This window comes from Cibotium barometz, chromosome 15, assembly GCF_041138505.1.
Source record: "Cibotium barometz isolate CiBa-2024 chromosome 15, ASM4113850v1, whole genome shotgun sequence".
Classification (NCBI taxonomy): Eukaryota; Viridiplantae; Streptophyta; class Polypodiopsida; order Cyatheales; family Cibotiaceae; genus Cibotium; species Cibotium barometz.
The window spans coordinates 34,213,584-34,228,963 of record NC_141060.1 but is presented as its reverse complement, the minus strand read 5'-3'; the positions used below and the strand labels follow the sequence as shown (position 1 = coordinate 34,228,963).

The window sequence follows — 15,380 nt, the reverse complement described above, 5'->3', positions numbered from 1 at the left end:
ATGGGTAGCCTACAGGATGCACAAACAATTTTTGACAAATTGCCCAATCCAGATGTTATATCATGGGGTGCGGTCATTGATGGATGTGCGGAGTATGGACACGGTCTTTTGGCTCTTGAGGTTTTTGAGAGGATGCAGCACCGTGTAAAGCCAAATGAAATAATTTTTGTGTCTACCTTGAAAGCATGTATAAGTATTGGGTCCATGGAAGAAGGTCGAAAGATACATGATCAAGTTGTCAAAGGTGCATTTGAACTCGGCATTCTTGTTGGGAGCACCATTGTTGACATGTATGCCAAGTATGGAAGCCTTGAAGAGGCCAGCAATTGTTTTGAGAGACTGTTGGATCCAGATGTAGTGTCATGGGGAGCCATGATTTCTGGCTATGTCCAGATGGGGCATGGGGATCTTGCACTAGAAATGTTTGCAGAAATGCTACATGATGAAATAGATCCAAGTGAAGCTATATTTGTGACCATCCTGCAAGCATGCCTGCATATGGGCGCCTTAGAGCCGGGCAGTCTTATACACGAATACATTATTAAAAGTGGATTTCAAACAGATGGGGCTGTTGGGACCACTCTTGTTGACATGTACGCCAGATTTGGGAGCTTAGAGGAAGCGCGGGTTGTTTTTGATGCTCACTCAAATAGAGATGTGGTAACGTGGGGTGCAATGATTGCAAGATATGTCCAGCATGGGCATTGTTTTCCTGCCCTTGAACTTTTTGAGAGAATGCAATCGCAGACTACAATGCCAAATCGACCAATTTTTTTGTGCATTTTGAAAGCATGTAGCAGTATTGGTATCATAGCACATGCCAGGAAGGTACACAAACAGATAATTGAAATTGGACTTGAATTGGATGTCACTGTTGGGAATGCCCTTGTTGATATGTACACAAAATGTGGAAGCCAAGAGGAGGCTAGTGAAGTCTTGGATAAACTTGGGAATAGGGATGTGGTATCATGGAGTGCCGTGATTGCAGGTCATGCATGGCATGGTGATTGCAGGCTTTCCATGCAATGTTTCGAGGCTATGAAACGCGAAGGGCTGAGGCCTGATGATGCTGTCTTTACCAGTATTTTAGCTGCTTGCAGTCATGCAGGATCATTGGAGAGAGGTCTTTGCTGTCTCAGATCAATGACAGAAGACCATAATATTGTGCCTGGTATTCAGCACTATAACTCCGTGGTTGATCTTCTTGGCCGTGCTGGTTTGTTTAAGGAAGCTGAAGATTTACTTTACAGCCTAGTTCTGCAAATACAACTGGGTGGACTTCTCTGCTTGCTGGCTACAGAACATATGGTAACGCTGAGGTAGGACAGAAATGCTTTGATGTTATTGTTGAGTTGGCACCCAATGATGCTTCTAGTTTTATGCTGATGTCAAATATCTACGGAGACACGAACGTGTGGTAGCATGCTGAGAAAGTTCAAGAGCTGAGAAATTATGAAGATGCAATTATGAATCTAATGCGCAGGAGGTCACTGGGAGGAGAACCTGAGTAATGAAAAGCTTAGACTATTAAGCAAGCTACTGAAAGTTGAGGGTTTTGTTCCACAGCTTGAGCTTGTGTCAGAGTCTACTTCAAATGACACAAGGTGGATGTTGTGAAATCTTCATTTGGGAAAATTTTCACAATATTCATGAACGTATCTTGGGTGGAGACAAGTTGGTTGTTCAGCATCTTGCCTTGTGTCTTGTCATGCTAGACACTACCTCCATCGAGGCGGTGAGACCAAGGCAGTGACCAAGCCTGCTATCTGCCACTTGGCATTAAAGCATGCATTTCTCACGCTTCTTTGATTCCAGCCTAAAGCATGCTCACAATTAAGTGGAGACATGCCTTCAATATGACTGTGGAAGTTGAACTTCATTAACACTAATTAAGGAAGCAGATTAAGGCTAATCACATGCATAATTACATGAACTAAGAGTACACAACAAGCAAGGCAAGATAAACCTAATCTATTGTGTAGTATTAAAATGTGATTATATACAACGATGGACACATTCAAATTCAGATCTGTAGTCTGTATGGTGTGCAAGACTCGCTACAACACCGCCGGCCTCCAACTTGAGCACTGGAGGTCTTGATGCTATGTCTGCTGCTTGGAGAATTGCATTGCAAACAATGAACACATGGCTGGCACTAGGGTGCACAAAAAGCATGGATTGGAGTCCATTCAGTATTCCAAACATGTTTCAAAGAACAAGAAGGGACTCAATTCGGATGCTATATCCAAAACGTACAAAGTTTAGGAAATGTTAAAAGGCATAGCGGGCATTAATTAATATTACCTTAATGATAAACATTAAAGGCTCCTCCCTTCATCAAGCACCTTAACGTATAGTGCAGCAAAGCGAGAGACGCAATAAGATGGGGGTTGCTTGCGCTATTGGAAAGACAGAGGCGATGATTGCCTCACAGGGAAGGTTTTTTGCCTCATGCGAGTAGACTTGAAGAGAGAAAGAGAGGGGTGATGGTTGCTTGGAAAGACAGAGGCAATGAAGGAAGGTCGTCTGCCTAATGCGAGCAAACTTGAAGAGAGAGAGAGAGAGGGGGGCGATGGTTGTCCCTCGTGCTTTTTATACAATAGACAAAGAGAGGTTGCCTCTCTCTGCAAGCATATCAGGGAGAGACACATACAGACATTGGGAGGGCATAGACCTTGAGCGAAGAAGAGAGACAGAGAGAAAGGGTGCACTACGTAGAGAGAGGACACATACCCTATGAAGTTGGCATAATGCCCGCACATAGCGGGCATTAATTAATACAACACTAATAAAAGTCTCAATATACAACACTAACGTTTATCATCTGAATATACTCATTACCTTGTTAATATGTTACCTGCTCCGTTTAAGCCTGTTGTTCGTTAACATTGATTCTTTTGTGTGAAATTGTAAAATGCTAAGTCTAACAAGCATTGCCTCCATAATACTGTCTCCTACTCCTTGCAACAAGAGTTTAATCCACAACATGTATGTGCATGCATGTGTCTCGTGTCCATGTACACAATGCTCATGCACATGTGCATGCCTCAAGGGCTTCACTAAAAAAATGCTATAATATCGCCTTAGTGTATCTATGCACACATGACAGTGGCCAGGGGCGTGCGAGCGGGGCTGGGGTGGGGGGTAGCTCCTTATAGAGATTGCACATTTCATTGTAATCATCCCCAATTACATGATCCATATGATGACATGAAAGTGCAAGGGATGGGACTTGAATGCGAGATCTTTGATTGGGAGCCCTTGATGTGTAAACCGCTAGCTAGCGAGAGAGAGAGAGAGAGAGAGAGAGAGAGAGAGAGAGAGAGAGAGAGAGAGAGAGAGAGAGAGAGAGAGAGAGAGAGAGAGAGAGAGAGAGAGAGAGAGAGAGAGAGAGAGAGAGTCATATTGGAATCTATTGATGTGATTCACCATGAGGGAAACCTCAAACTTCACCATCTCTAGTACCAAGAGTGCATCTTATCAGGAGCTTATTTCTACTATCACGGGAAGTGATACATGTCACCTCTGGGAAAAATGTGCTTGTAAATTTCTTGTTTATTATTTTCTAGTACCATACTCCTTATCAACATATGTTCACTCATACCTATTGCACCCATGTTAGCTAACACCATGCGGAGAGAGGGTTATTTAGATTAAATGTCCCCAATGATAAAGCAAGAGACTTATTCTCGTAGGATGAAGATTTAAGCATAATTCACAATGCTTTGGTAAGATGGGTAATTTTGTTTCTTGATGCATGTTCAATGGCCAACTCTTTGCATGCATTGGTGAAGATGCCTTTTGCTATTCTGAAAACTAGATACATCATAATTCTATGTACATGTGCATGGCTTGAAGTCATTACCTTAGGAACAAACATAAGTTACGGGTAAAAGGCTTGCTATCTTTTAGTTCATGGACTATGCATCCCATTGAAGTTGGGAATTCAATCCATGCAGGTCTAAGCTCCCATCTTATCAACATCCAATTTATGCAGTTGTAAGGCTAAATTGATGACCTTATTAGTATGTTGGAGCACTGCAGAAGCAAGAATTGTCATTTCAAATTGACAAAGTAGTTCTACTTATAGTTGCCACAATCATCTTCGTCTCAGGTTTTGCACATAAGAATAGTTGAAATTCAATTTTCCTACGAAGAGTAGATTGTGCCTCTACACTCAGTTGTGTCATGGTACCCAAAATTTACAAATTTAATTTTATTAGGTAATGAACAAAACATAAACAAAAACACAGAACAATACTTTCAACATCACTATTAACAGCATTGTAGGTTGAGAATACTAAGAATAGAGGACGAATAGATTAAATAATACTAAGAACATGCTATTAAGGCTAAGAGAGAGCTTCAAGGGAACCACTCACCTCTATGTGTCGAGGGGATATTTCCAATTGACCGACCTCGTAACCCTTGAGGTCTCCAAGCTCAACACTGCCATGAGTAGCTTATCATTCGTGTTCTCACGCGAGCATTGTCACACTTCCGCGTTGCACTATGGGCACTACTCCCTCCTCTTACCTCAAATCACTCACACACACACTCACTGCATGCATTAGAGAGAAGATTAAAGAGGTTTAGTAAGAGGGAAAGTTCCATTGCATAATGGGAGAGTGTCCTTACATTATGAGAGAAATTTCCTTATATACATGGCCATAAGTGTTCACACACTTAAACTTGTTGGATGAGGGGGTAAATGCTCTACACACACACACACACACACACACACACACACACACACACACACACACTTAAACTTGTTGGATGAGGGAGTATATGCTCTACACACACACACACACATATAGACACACATGCACACATAGTCACACACAGTTGTATCGAGCTCAGAGAGTGAGAGAGACGATATGTGATAGCTGGAAGTACTCAATACAATGATAAGAAATGAGTGGAGTATAAGGTATTTATAGTCCTAGGGCTGACGTGCCCAACACACTAGCGTGTGTTCACACGAGGAAAAAACCCTTGCTCACACAGGGTAAAAAAGTGCATGTGTATAAGATTGTTCACATGAGCACTTCCTGGAGGCCAAAGGCTAACAAATCCCCTTGAAGTGAATGGTGTGAACGTGTACAGGGTGTAGCAGACTCGGTAAAATCATCTGCCACATTGGCATGTGTAGGCACGTAAGTCAAGGCTATCTCTCCTGCATGGAGCCTTTTCTTGACATAATTATAATGCACCTCAATTGCTATGTCAGCACATGAAAAACTGGAGTCCGCGCGACTGCTAATCCACTTTGACTCTCAGTGAAAATGGTGGTAGAAGACGACTGTCTAATACCAAGATCTACCAATAGGTAGCGGAGTCATACACACTCTTTGTGAATGTTGCCCTATACTTAGCCTCATAACTAGAAGTGGCCATTGTCGGCTGCCTCTTGTTGAGCCATAAAATACATGAACTTCTAAGAAGGAAATAGCTACCATTGGTTGGCACCCTAGTGTCATAACATCCTTCCTAGTCTCACTGTCAATGTAGGCGGTCAAACATAAAGAAGACACATTGCTATAAAACAATGCAAAGTCCAGAATGCCTTGAAGGTAACGAAAGACACGGTTCACTACTTGCCATTGCCAAGTGCCAGCACAATGCGTACATATGCGCAACTGTGACACTGCATACTGAATATCAAGACGGGTAATGCATAGATATATAAGGCATCCGATAGCTTGTTGAATAAATTGGATACCCAAATAATAATGCAAAAGTCCCATGTGTGTAACATCAAATGCATGCTCTAATTCAACAAGCAAATATGAAATTCGCTCCTCATCAGGGCTAGTCATCTCACGAGCAAATCAACCCAATTATCATCCTCCAATGCATCAAAAGGAGAAAGTGACTCCTCATTTAATGTGGAAGCAACAAGGGTTGTATCAACAAAATGAGATGCACGCCGAGAGACAATGTGTGTCTGACCTGACATAAGTGTAGTCAACGCTGTCAGTGCAGCGGGGAACTCTTTGTGAGTCACGAATGGCTACATCCTCTTCAATTAATGCATCACCCATGGCATCCTGATCAAAGTGTGGTTTATCTAGAGCAATATGGAAAAATTGGGCTACTGAATTGGCTGATTATCAGCACAGCAGAGCAGAAGGCTGATTTGGAGCCAAAGGAGGCTCAACGAATTCAACATTGATACCAAATAATGGCATGACGATGTAAGCACTGTGGACAACGTGCTAAGGCACAATTTCCAACATCAATGCATAAGCTGTCAAGGTCCACTGAATGCTAATGCATCAACAAAGGAACCTTAGTCAATGGTCAAGCCGACAAGATGATACTAAGCAATGGAAATGGGATGAAAGATTGTATATTGCTTCATCTCGTAATGCATATTGCTTGTATATTGCTTCATCTCGTAATGCATTAAAACACTCGGGAGCACATCCTAGCTCACTACCCCATGCTCTTGGAGATCGGGAACATCACTAATTATCCATCAGACCTTTGAGGGCGCTCGTCCAAGTTTGCGATTTGGACACCATTGCTTTCATGGCTTGTTTATACATGAGTTTGGTGTGTCCATCCTCAACATTTGATGTAGATTACTTATGCTTTGGCATATAATTGGGTGTGGCAAACCTTGTTAACCCTAAAATGGGTTAACATTCGCCCTTCCCGTCAATCGCGTTCTTATAATCGGATTGAATACTTTGTCCAGGGGTAGATCTTGGTGCTGATAAGTAGATGTTGTGTATGTCTTTGATCCTCCGAAGGGATGAAGAAGGTAGTTAGGAAAGAAAAATGTTAATACCAGATGTGATCCTAATTAGGGTGGGGGCCATTGAATGTGATTGCTTCTCTCTCACTTTTTTTGTTTATTTATTTATTTGGTTGCACAATCACATGCAAGGTTACAATATTTATTGAGGTTAGCAAGGATTCTATGGCTATTAGCAATGGAAGAAGAGAGGTAGAGGTCCGGAGGAGCATTGATAAGAATTCCCTATAAGCACATCTTTGTGGTTTAATGTGTCGCTTAGCAAAGTGTTAGTGGATTTTATAGTGACCGAACCTACTTTTACTTCCCATGTGCTTTTTCATCCATTAAGAAAAATTAGGTCCTTTTGACCATTGGTCAAATTGATATACCATGAAGTACAAAAGGGTGAGTCCTTAAATGTTTGTTGGAGCTATTGCAATCAAAATATTTGGAGAGGACTGAAAGGATTTAGTCCACTTGTGAGGTTGTGGAGCCATTTGTTGTAAAGGGCCAAAGACCATTTGGACAATATCATTGGGCTGCTATTGGTGAGGCTGAAATTTAAGAAATTCCAAGTGATGGGTCATACCATGGGTCAAGCATGCACCCACCATGGTCCCCCCATCCAAAGATGTACCTAGAAGGTGTCGATGACGAGGTTTCCACGAGTGGGTGAGTAAAGTGTACTCAATAATAGCAGCTGCTTCATTTGATTTTGCAGTAGACAAGGATGTTTGGCTAGTTGAAGACTATTATTCTTTATGAATGAACCATAGGCATGATTCTGAGAATCATGGTGGTGAAACTTCATAAAAGTGCAGAAGAATGGTTTCTTGGATTGGAAATATAATGAGAAAACAATGTGCCCATATTGTTGCACATTTGAGTGAGTTTCAGCCTACCTAATTTTGTAGGTGTTAGAAATCATGGCCGTGATTGTTGAAGAATCATGGTGATAAAAAGCATGTGTTTATACTAGATGATGCATTTAGGTCAAGGGAAAATACATGTTAGAGATGGTTCTAATGGAAGTGGAGATGGCCAAGTGAGTGTGATTATGCAGAGATAGGAATCATAGGCATGAATCACCGGTGATAATAATTCATGTATATTGAGAAGAGATGACTTTAGTAGTTTAGACATGATGAGAGAATGCCAAAACATGATTCACTTGGACATTTTGATGAAGATTTGTTGGCATGATCCGGGTGTGATTTTTAGAAAAATCACGGTCATGAGAATTAATGCAACACAACAAATGATGTGCAGAATATGCATGTGGAGTGCAATATGAAAGCAAGTGCCATGATTTGCTTCCATTTGGACACATGTTGGCAACCGTGATTTTTGATGACATGGCACGTGATTTTTTATGACATGGCACGAATCACAAGGTTGAAAATCATAGCGGCTTAGCCTTATGGTTTTTCATGTGATGATGATGTGTATAGCATGTGCAACATCCTTGTAAGTGCAAATGACTGAGAGGGTGATTCTTTGTTGGCATGATTATTAATCACGGTTCGTGATTTCAAATGATCATGTGATTCCTGTGTGGCGTGACTACAAAATCATGATGATCAAAGTTGATGTTTTTGGTGATGATGATGATTTGCACTCCTTGATACTTATGCTTTATTGTTGACACCATCCTTTAACTTTTTATTGAGCTTTGAATGGTGTAACTTTTGTTGATGTGGCAATTGTGATTGTGATTTTAATGAGGTTGCACACGACAGATGATTTCTTGATGGTACCATGTTTTAAGCCTTTTTGATCATATAGAGTATGTATGTACCTTAAATGACCATTTTCTAGTGGTGCGATTTTGTAGAAGAAAGAATCACGACATGAAAATTACTTGATCGTTGCGCTTGTAGCCATTAGAAATGTATTTGCTTGCATTTGAGAGTAAAATTGTGCCTCTTCCTTGAAGCTGATTTCTTTTGCTAGTAGCACTTGTTGACTTATTCATTGTAGCCATCCCAAATGCTTCAAAGGTCGTTGAGCACTCTTGTTTCTCTTGCTTGTGGGAGGTTCTTGTGGCATTTTGCCTTTTCTAGGTAATGGTTATTGTGGCTCCCCGATTGTGATTTTGCACTCCTATGAGTAGTGGATTCTTGTGTCTTCCACCTTTTTTGGGAGTTTAGGTGCTTGTGTCCCGCCCCCAACTAAGCTTCTACATCCTCAGTTTGTGGTTCAAAGAGTGGTGTCATGTAGATGATCTATGGGGACATCTCCAATTGCATCCCTTTATTGAATGAAGTGATGGGCAAGTCATTGTGGAGTAGGTAAGTGGAGTCCTCCATGTGTTTAGGTTGGTTTTGCTTTGGTCTCCCCACCATATAATTATTTAGGGCTCCTTGAGTTGAATTTGATGATGAATCCGGATTAATCTTGATAGCTTTAGGTACCCATATGATGGTATTTCCGTCATAGTATCCTTGAGCATGAAGTAGGTTTGTGGATACCCATCGTTGATGAATTCTTAGGTACCCATATGATGGTATTTCCGTCATAGTATCCTTGAGCATGAAGTAGGTTTGTGGATACCCATCGTTGATGAATTCTTAGGTATCGATCATGGTACCTTGGTTGTTGGATTCTTTGTTTTGGTGTAGACTTCTTCCTGGGTATATACCTCTTTTGGTGCAGACTTCTTCTTGGGTATATACCTCTTCTTCTTTGGAAGCATTGTTTGCCTTTTTGGGATCCAAACATGGGTTACACCTTTAGGATAGCCTTGGACTTGCACTATTACCTTTGGAATCCACACTTTCTTTACTGTCATTTTCTTATGTAATTGATTCGAATAACATGTTTGAGGTTGTCTTATTTTCTTCTTCCTTTGAGGGATAGTTTGGCTAGGTAGCACGATTGCTACCCTCATAGAATTCTTCTTCTTGAAGCAATTATTTTTCCACCCACATTTTGATTCTTTGGAAATATATTAATGGTCTTCTCGCGATGGTAAAGAACGAGCTTTCCTTGTTGGAATTGAAGCTTTTGTACATGTTTTGTTATGAGTTGGTGAGGTTTTAGTTATGGGCTGTGGGTGGCAACATTTATGTTGAGGCTAGGGTCTTGAATAAAGAAGGGCTACCGATGTTGAGGTTATGTTTTGGATTTTACCAAATCCAATTTTGGATCTGATCTTGTGATTGTATACTTTGGGACTTTAGGCAAGAGGTGTCGTTGTTGATGAGGTCACCATGATAGCTTTTCCTTTGACGGCTGCAGTGATAAGCTAGGTTGTTATATGGTCAAGAGTCGTGGAGGTGGAAATGGAGGGGATATTGATGATGGGAATCCCTTGGTGTGAGGCTTTTCTTTTATCAGGTGATGTCGATCAAGGATTTTTCCTTGTAGTAGAAATTTCATCCTTGGGTTCTTTGTTAGACACACAAGTTTGACCATTGATACCACTGTTGGTGATTGAGAATTGTTTCTAGGAGTGGCTATTGGTAGATGAGGTTTTGTGGTTGAGATCTTGTTGTTTCCATGTTGACACTTGTAGATGAAGTTCTTGAGACATAGTGACTGTATCCTGGATGGTGATTGAGAATTGTTTCTAGGAGTGGCTATTGGTAGATGAGGTTTTGTGGTTGAGATCTTGTTGTTTCCATGTTGACACTTGTAGATGAAGTTCTTGAGACATAGTGACTGTATCCTGGATGGCTCTTGTTGTTTCCATGTTGACACTTGTAGATGAAGTTCTTGAGACATAGTGACTTGTAGATGAAGTTCTTGAGACATAGTGACTGTATCCTGGATGGCTCTTCCTTCAAAATATGTGGCATTTACTCTGAGTCTTGGATAAATTAAATGGTTAGCTTTATGGAGATCTGCAATTTGAGGGCTCTTAATATGTAAATTTAGGGTTGGGTCCTTTTTTGGGGATATGGATAATTTAGAGATTCTAGCACAATGGAGAGGGTGGGTCTTAAGAAGGAGTGGCTCCTGATGTACAAGCCAATGGTCTCTTTCGAACAAGGTCATAAAGAGTGTTGAGTGTTATTTCATTCTTATCATAGAATGGCACCGAAATCTTCATGGCACATGTTCGGCTTATGAAGTTCAGTATAGCTTGCACCAAGGCCCAATCCCTTCCTAGGATAAAATCTACTTCCAGCACACAGTCCAACACACAAATCTTACATTTCAAGGGGTTAGACTCCACACAAATTATGCCTTCAAAAGATCATAGGCATGGTATGCTTTGATTGTCAGTCCATGGAATCCTTTCATGAGCTTGCAAGCATGGCTCACCTCCTATCAATGCCATAGCTCATATTTCATGAGATTGTGTTGCCTATAAAGATAGATTTGAAAATGGATGCTCTCTCTGGACTTCCAAGCTCATTTCAAAGCCAATTTCTATTACAGGAATCCACTGAAATGGTTCATATTCTTGATTCTTAGGTTTTGAAGCTTCAATTTGTTGAGCTTTTAGTTGTTTTGACTTGGCCAAGACATGTTCAGACTCTACAGTCTCACTTTGAGGTAAGGGCTCCTCTGGTCATAGGAGCAATGTGAAGGATGTGTCAAGGGTTTCTAAGAAGATGGTTTTCTTGCTTTCATCAATGGAGTACCACGTGTTGACCAACCAATTCACCACAAAGAACAATCTCTTCTACTTTCTTAGGGGTGATTGGAAATTCACATTTGATGCTATCATCCTAAGTAAGAGTGTGTGCGAGAAATAACCCCAGACTTCGAGATCTTGCACTTCAGCGTTTAGCATTTTCATTTGTCTAGGAATGAGCATGGATTGGCCTAAATATGCCTAAATTCTTCCCAAAATAGTATTGTGAGTAGCGTTGAGGCTAATCATTGCTTGTTTTTGTTGAATATTTTTTGCCCGCTAGGAAATCTAGCCTTGTTGATTGGATCCTCAATCAGTGAATGATTCCCATTCACTTTTAGATTCATTCATTTGGTTTTCAGCTCTCAGCTCATATTCTCCTAGAGAACTTTCTGGTTTGCGTTTATGTATCGAGGGTTGCTAAAAGGTTTAAGGTCATTGCTAGGGTCCACAATACTAGTTGTGTATAAAGATGCATATTGTTTACTCCTTCCCATTGGTTGTGTTGACATTTGTGTCTCATTTACACAAACACTTTCGGTTTCATTTGCTTTTAGTTTATCATTGCAATAAGCCAATGACATTGTTCTACCTCCATGAAACACATTGAGTTCCCCCCAATTAGCTTGTTGAGTTTCATTCTGCAAATCTGGCTCATTTTGAAAGGGAAATTGATAATCCTCTAGTTGGTTGTGTTTCTCTTACCTAAACATTCTGAAAGTTTATGGGGAGGAATCAACGAGTGACTTGTGCACCAATCGACCAATCTCAATATGCTATCCCATATTTCATCCTTGGAATTATTAGTTGGAGTCGGTTCTTCTTCATTTGGTTGGGAGGGTGCATGCTTCCAATCCTTTGTTTTCCCATCTAGTGACATAGAACAAAGTTTTATTTTGGGCTTTTATTTGTGTCCCTCCATGTAGCACTACATCCTAGTCTCTTTGTCTGCTAGCAAAACTTGTTTTTTGCCATCATCAACATCCATAGTTTCACATGTAAGTCTAAATGTTTCTTGTAGTGGGCGGATGTTCCTACATTTTCAGTTGAATTAAGTTCCTTTGGTGAGATTTTTTTGGCTTTCCTTCCCTCATTTGGGCTTGTTTCGGTCTTCACCTTTTGCTTGCCCTTGGTTTTTTTTTTTTGGTTTCAGAGGTTCCGGATCCCTTTTCTGTGTGGTTGAGCTTTTGGTTGGTTTAAGGCTTGTTTGTCTCTATTTTGTTTCTGTTTTGATCTTTGGGATTCATCCTTCAAATTTAGATCCTCACTCTGGTGTGTTAAAACATTTTCCTTGACCCATTTTGAAGTTTCAACGTTGGTAGATTTTGTTCTGGTTCACACCTTGGCTTGCAGCCGTGTTAGCACATTCAATGGTATAGTGGTTAATCATCTATTAAGCACACCAACAATGTTGAGTGGTGCTAATAATGTTGTGTATGGCTTTGTTGTTTTAAGTTTTGAATAGTATTTGAACAAGTGGTGCAACATACATTTCACATAGAGGTTTCAAAGTGTAACTGGCTGCAGCAGTGCTGCAGAGACGGGGTGTTTTAGATAGGGCAATCTACTTACTTGTGTGGTCCACGTTAATAAAAGCACTGGAGTGACGGTCTTATCACGTACTTAAACCTCTTTTTTGTTCTCATTCTGGGTCAAGGACACCAAGCTTTCTAACGTGAGTTCTTGGATTTTCAAGGTTTAAGGGTTTTGTGCGGTTCATTTGTATAGTATTTTGTTAAGTTGAATGTGTGGCATCATTCTAGCAAGGTTGGTGTACAACTTGTGTTTGTGATTGCTTTGGTTTGATTGCATAATATTTAGGACAAAGTGTGGTCTGATGGCCTTTTTGGCAATGCTTACAATATAAAAGCATTGGCTTTATATCCCCAAGTGGAAGAGGTTTTAGATTGTGTTGATGTTTCGCTCCTTCTTCATCCCAGATCTCTCTCCCCATCAAAGCAATGTAAAGCTATTGAGTGGTGAGCTACGAATCAATTTAATTACAACCCTTTGTTTGTTGAGGGATTTTCCATTTCTAGGTCATTATCCTCTTTGCAACATTGGTCAAAGGTCTCAAGATTTGATATAAGAATCAAATTGTGCAAAGCCCTATCATAAAACATCATTGAATTTTCCCCATGGTTCACACTGTGAATCCATAGTTTTTATCCGAATGAAAAAATCGTGTATGGTTTCATCAGTTTTTCGCTCAATTGAGTAAAGCTTACGTGATGCACACCACCAGTGGCCCTACCTTGAGAACTTGTGAATAAAGGCCTCTTTTAGGGTTCTAAAGTTGACCTTTATCTCTAGCCTTAGAGTTTGAAACCATTGTCTTGTTTTGCCTTCTAAGCACAAATTTAAGGTGTGCACATAAGTGGGACAGTTAGGACTTCCAAAAGCTTCACAAATTGTGTTAAACCTTTTGAGATACTGAAAAGGATCTCCACTCCCATCAAATTCATTCCTAATCTTAGAAATTTCCATTGAAGTATGTTTAGGTGGCTTAGGAAGGATCAATATGTGTGACAACCCTTGTGCCACCCTCTTTCCTAGAGCTCTCAACATGGAAACAGTCATGGGGTTGAGAAGTGATTGGGTTGGAAGTAGTGTTATGCAAGGGACTTGGGATTGGTGGCATTGGGGTTATTACAAGTTTGGTAAAACCTAGTGGAGCACCCATGTGTACAGTGTTGGCTCCAATGTGGGTATGAAGTCCCTAAGGAGTGTGAGGCCCCCATGGGTGGCATAGGTTGCCTAAGGTTGGCTTCAAGGTCTAAATAAGACATTTGCATGTGTAGGGGGTAGGCTTTAACGTCCTAGACTAGCCATTCTTTCCTCTTTTAACCTTGTTCTTACAAGTGTCTTGGCTAAGGAGCTCTCCTTTCTCTCGAGTTCTAGCATATGGGACTCCTTAGTTTGAAATTCACACATGACTTTGGGAGTTCAAACTTAAACTTGCATTAATATTTCATAAAAAAACATAGTTACAAGTAATTTAGAAGTATAGCACTCATTGAGGCGGTCAGTTTGGACCCCTAGATGACCAAAGTTGGACTTTTGGATGCAAAACATGGCCTCTGGAAGCTTTCAAACATGCTGGGATTCTTGAGCCAAAATGCAAGCTCCTAGCTTCTTAAAAGCTTCTCCTCACTCCCTTATACTACTTTAGACTCAATCTACCTTCTTTTGACCTTGTTCTTACACCGTGATTTTGTAGGTTTAAGTTTTCACGGGTCATGATTCTATAGGTTTAAGTTTTCACAGGTCATGATTCTATAGGTTTTCTCGTATAGCGTGATTATGGTCGTATAACATGATTTTTATCGTGACTACAGAATCACGTCACTCGTCACACTTGTTATTTTTCCATACGGTGTTGTGTGAGTGCAGAGTAATGATGATTTTCACCATGAGACTGTAAAATCATGTTGTTGCTCAATACACCGTGATTTGTACGTATGCCATGATTGCAAAAATCACGTTGATTTGTCCGTACGTCGTATTGCAGATCATGTTGATTTTCACCACCGTGATTGTAGAATCATGTCGCTCGTACACCGTGATTTGTCCGTATACCATAAGTGCAGAATTGCATCAATTTTCATCTCGTGGACTACAAAATCATGTCACTCGTATACCATTATTTATTCGTAGAATCACGTTGCTTTTTTGTCGTCACTGCAAAATCATGTCACTCCTACACCGTGATTGCAGAATCACGTCACTCGTACACCGTGACTGTAGAATCACGTCGATTTTCACCATGACTGCAAAATCACATCGATTAAGATAAGATAAGGTTTACTATTTTTGGCCTCACAATTTCAAAAATTTGATGACAATCTCGGGAAGATAATCATGGGCATGATCGCTAAAGAATCACAACCGTGATTTTGTGGGTTTTTCCCAAAAATGTGATTTTGCAAGAAATTCAAATTTTGATTTTTGGGAAGTTTCTAATCTTGTTGCTTGACCAAATTGTCCAGTATGGGTCTCTAAGCATGAAGATCATGAATATGTGTTCAATGGATCCCAATCTACCCT

The 15,380-nt window shown here is 40.5% G+C and overlaps 1 pseudogene; it reads left to right on the top strand.

The window, feature by feature from the left end:
- LOC147631206 (putative pentatricopeptide repeat-containing protein At3g15130) lies at window positions 1-2,029 on the top strand (annotated as a pseudogene).
- The last annotated feature ends 13,351 nt before the right edge of the window (window positions 2,030-15,380 follow it).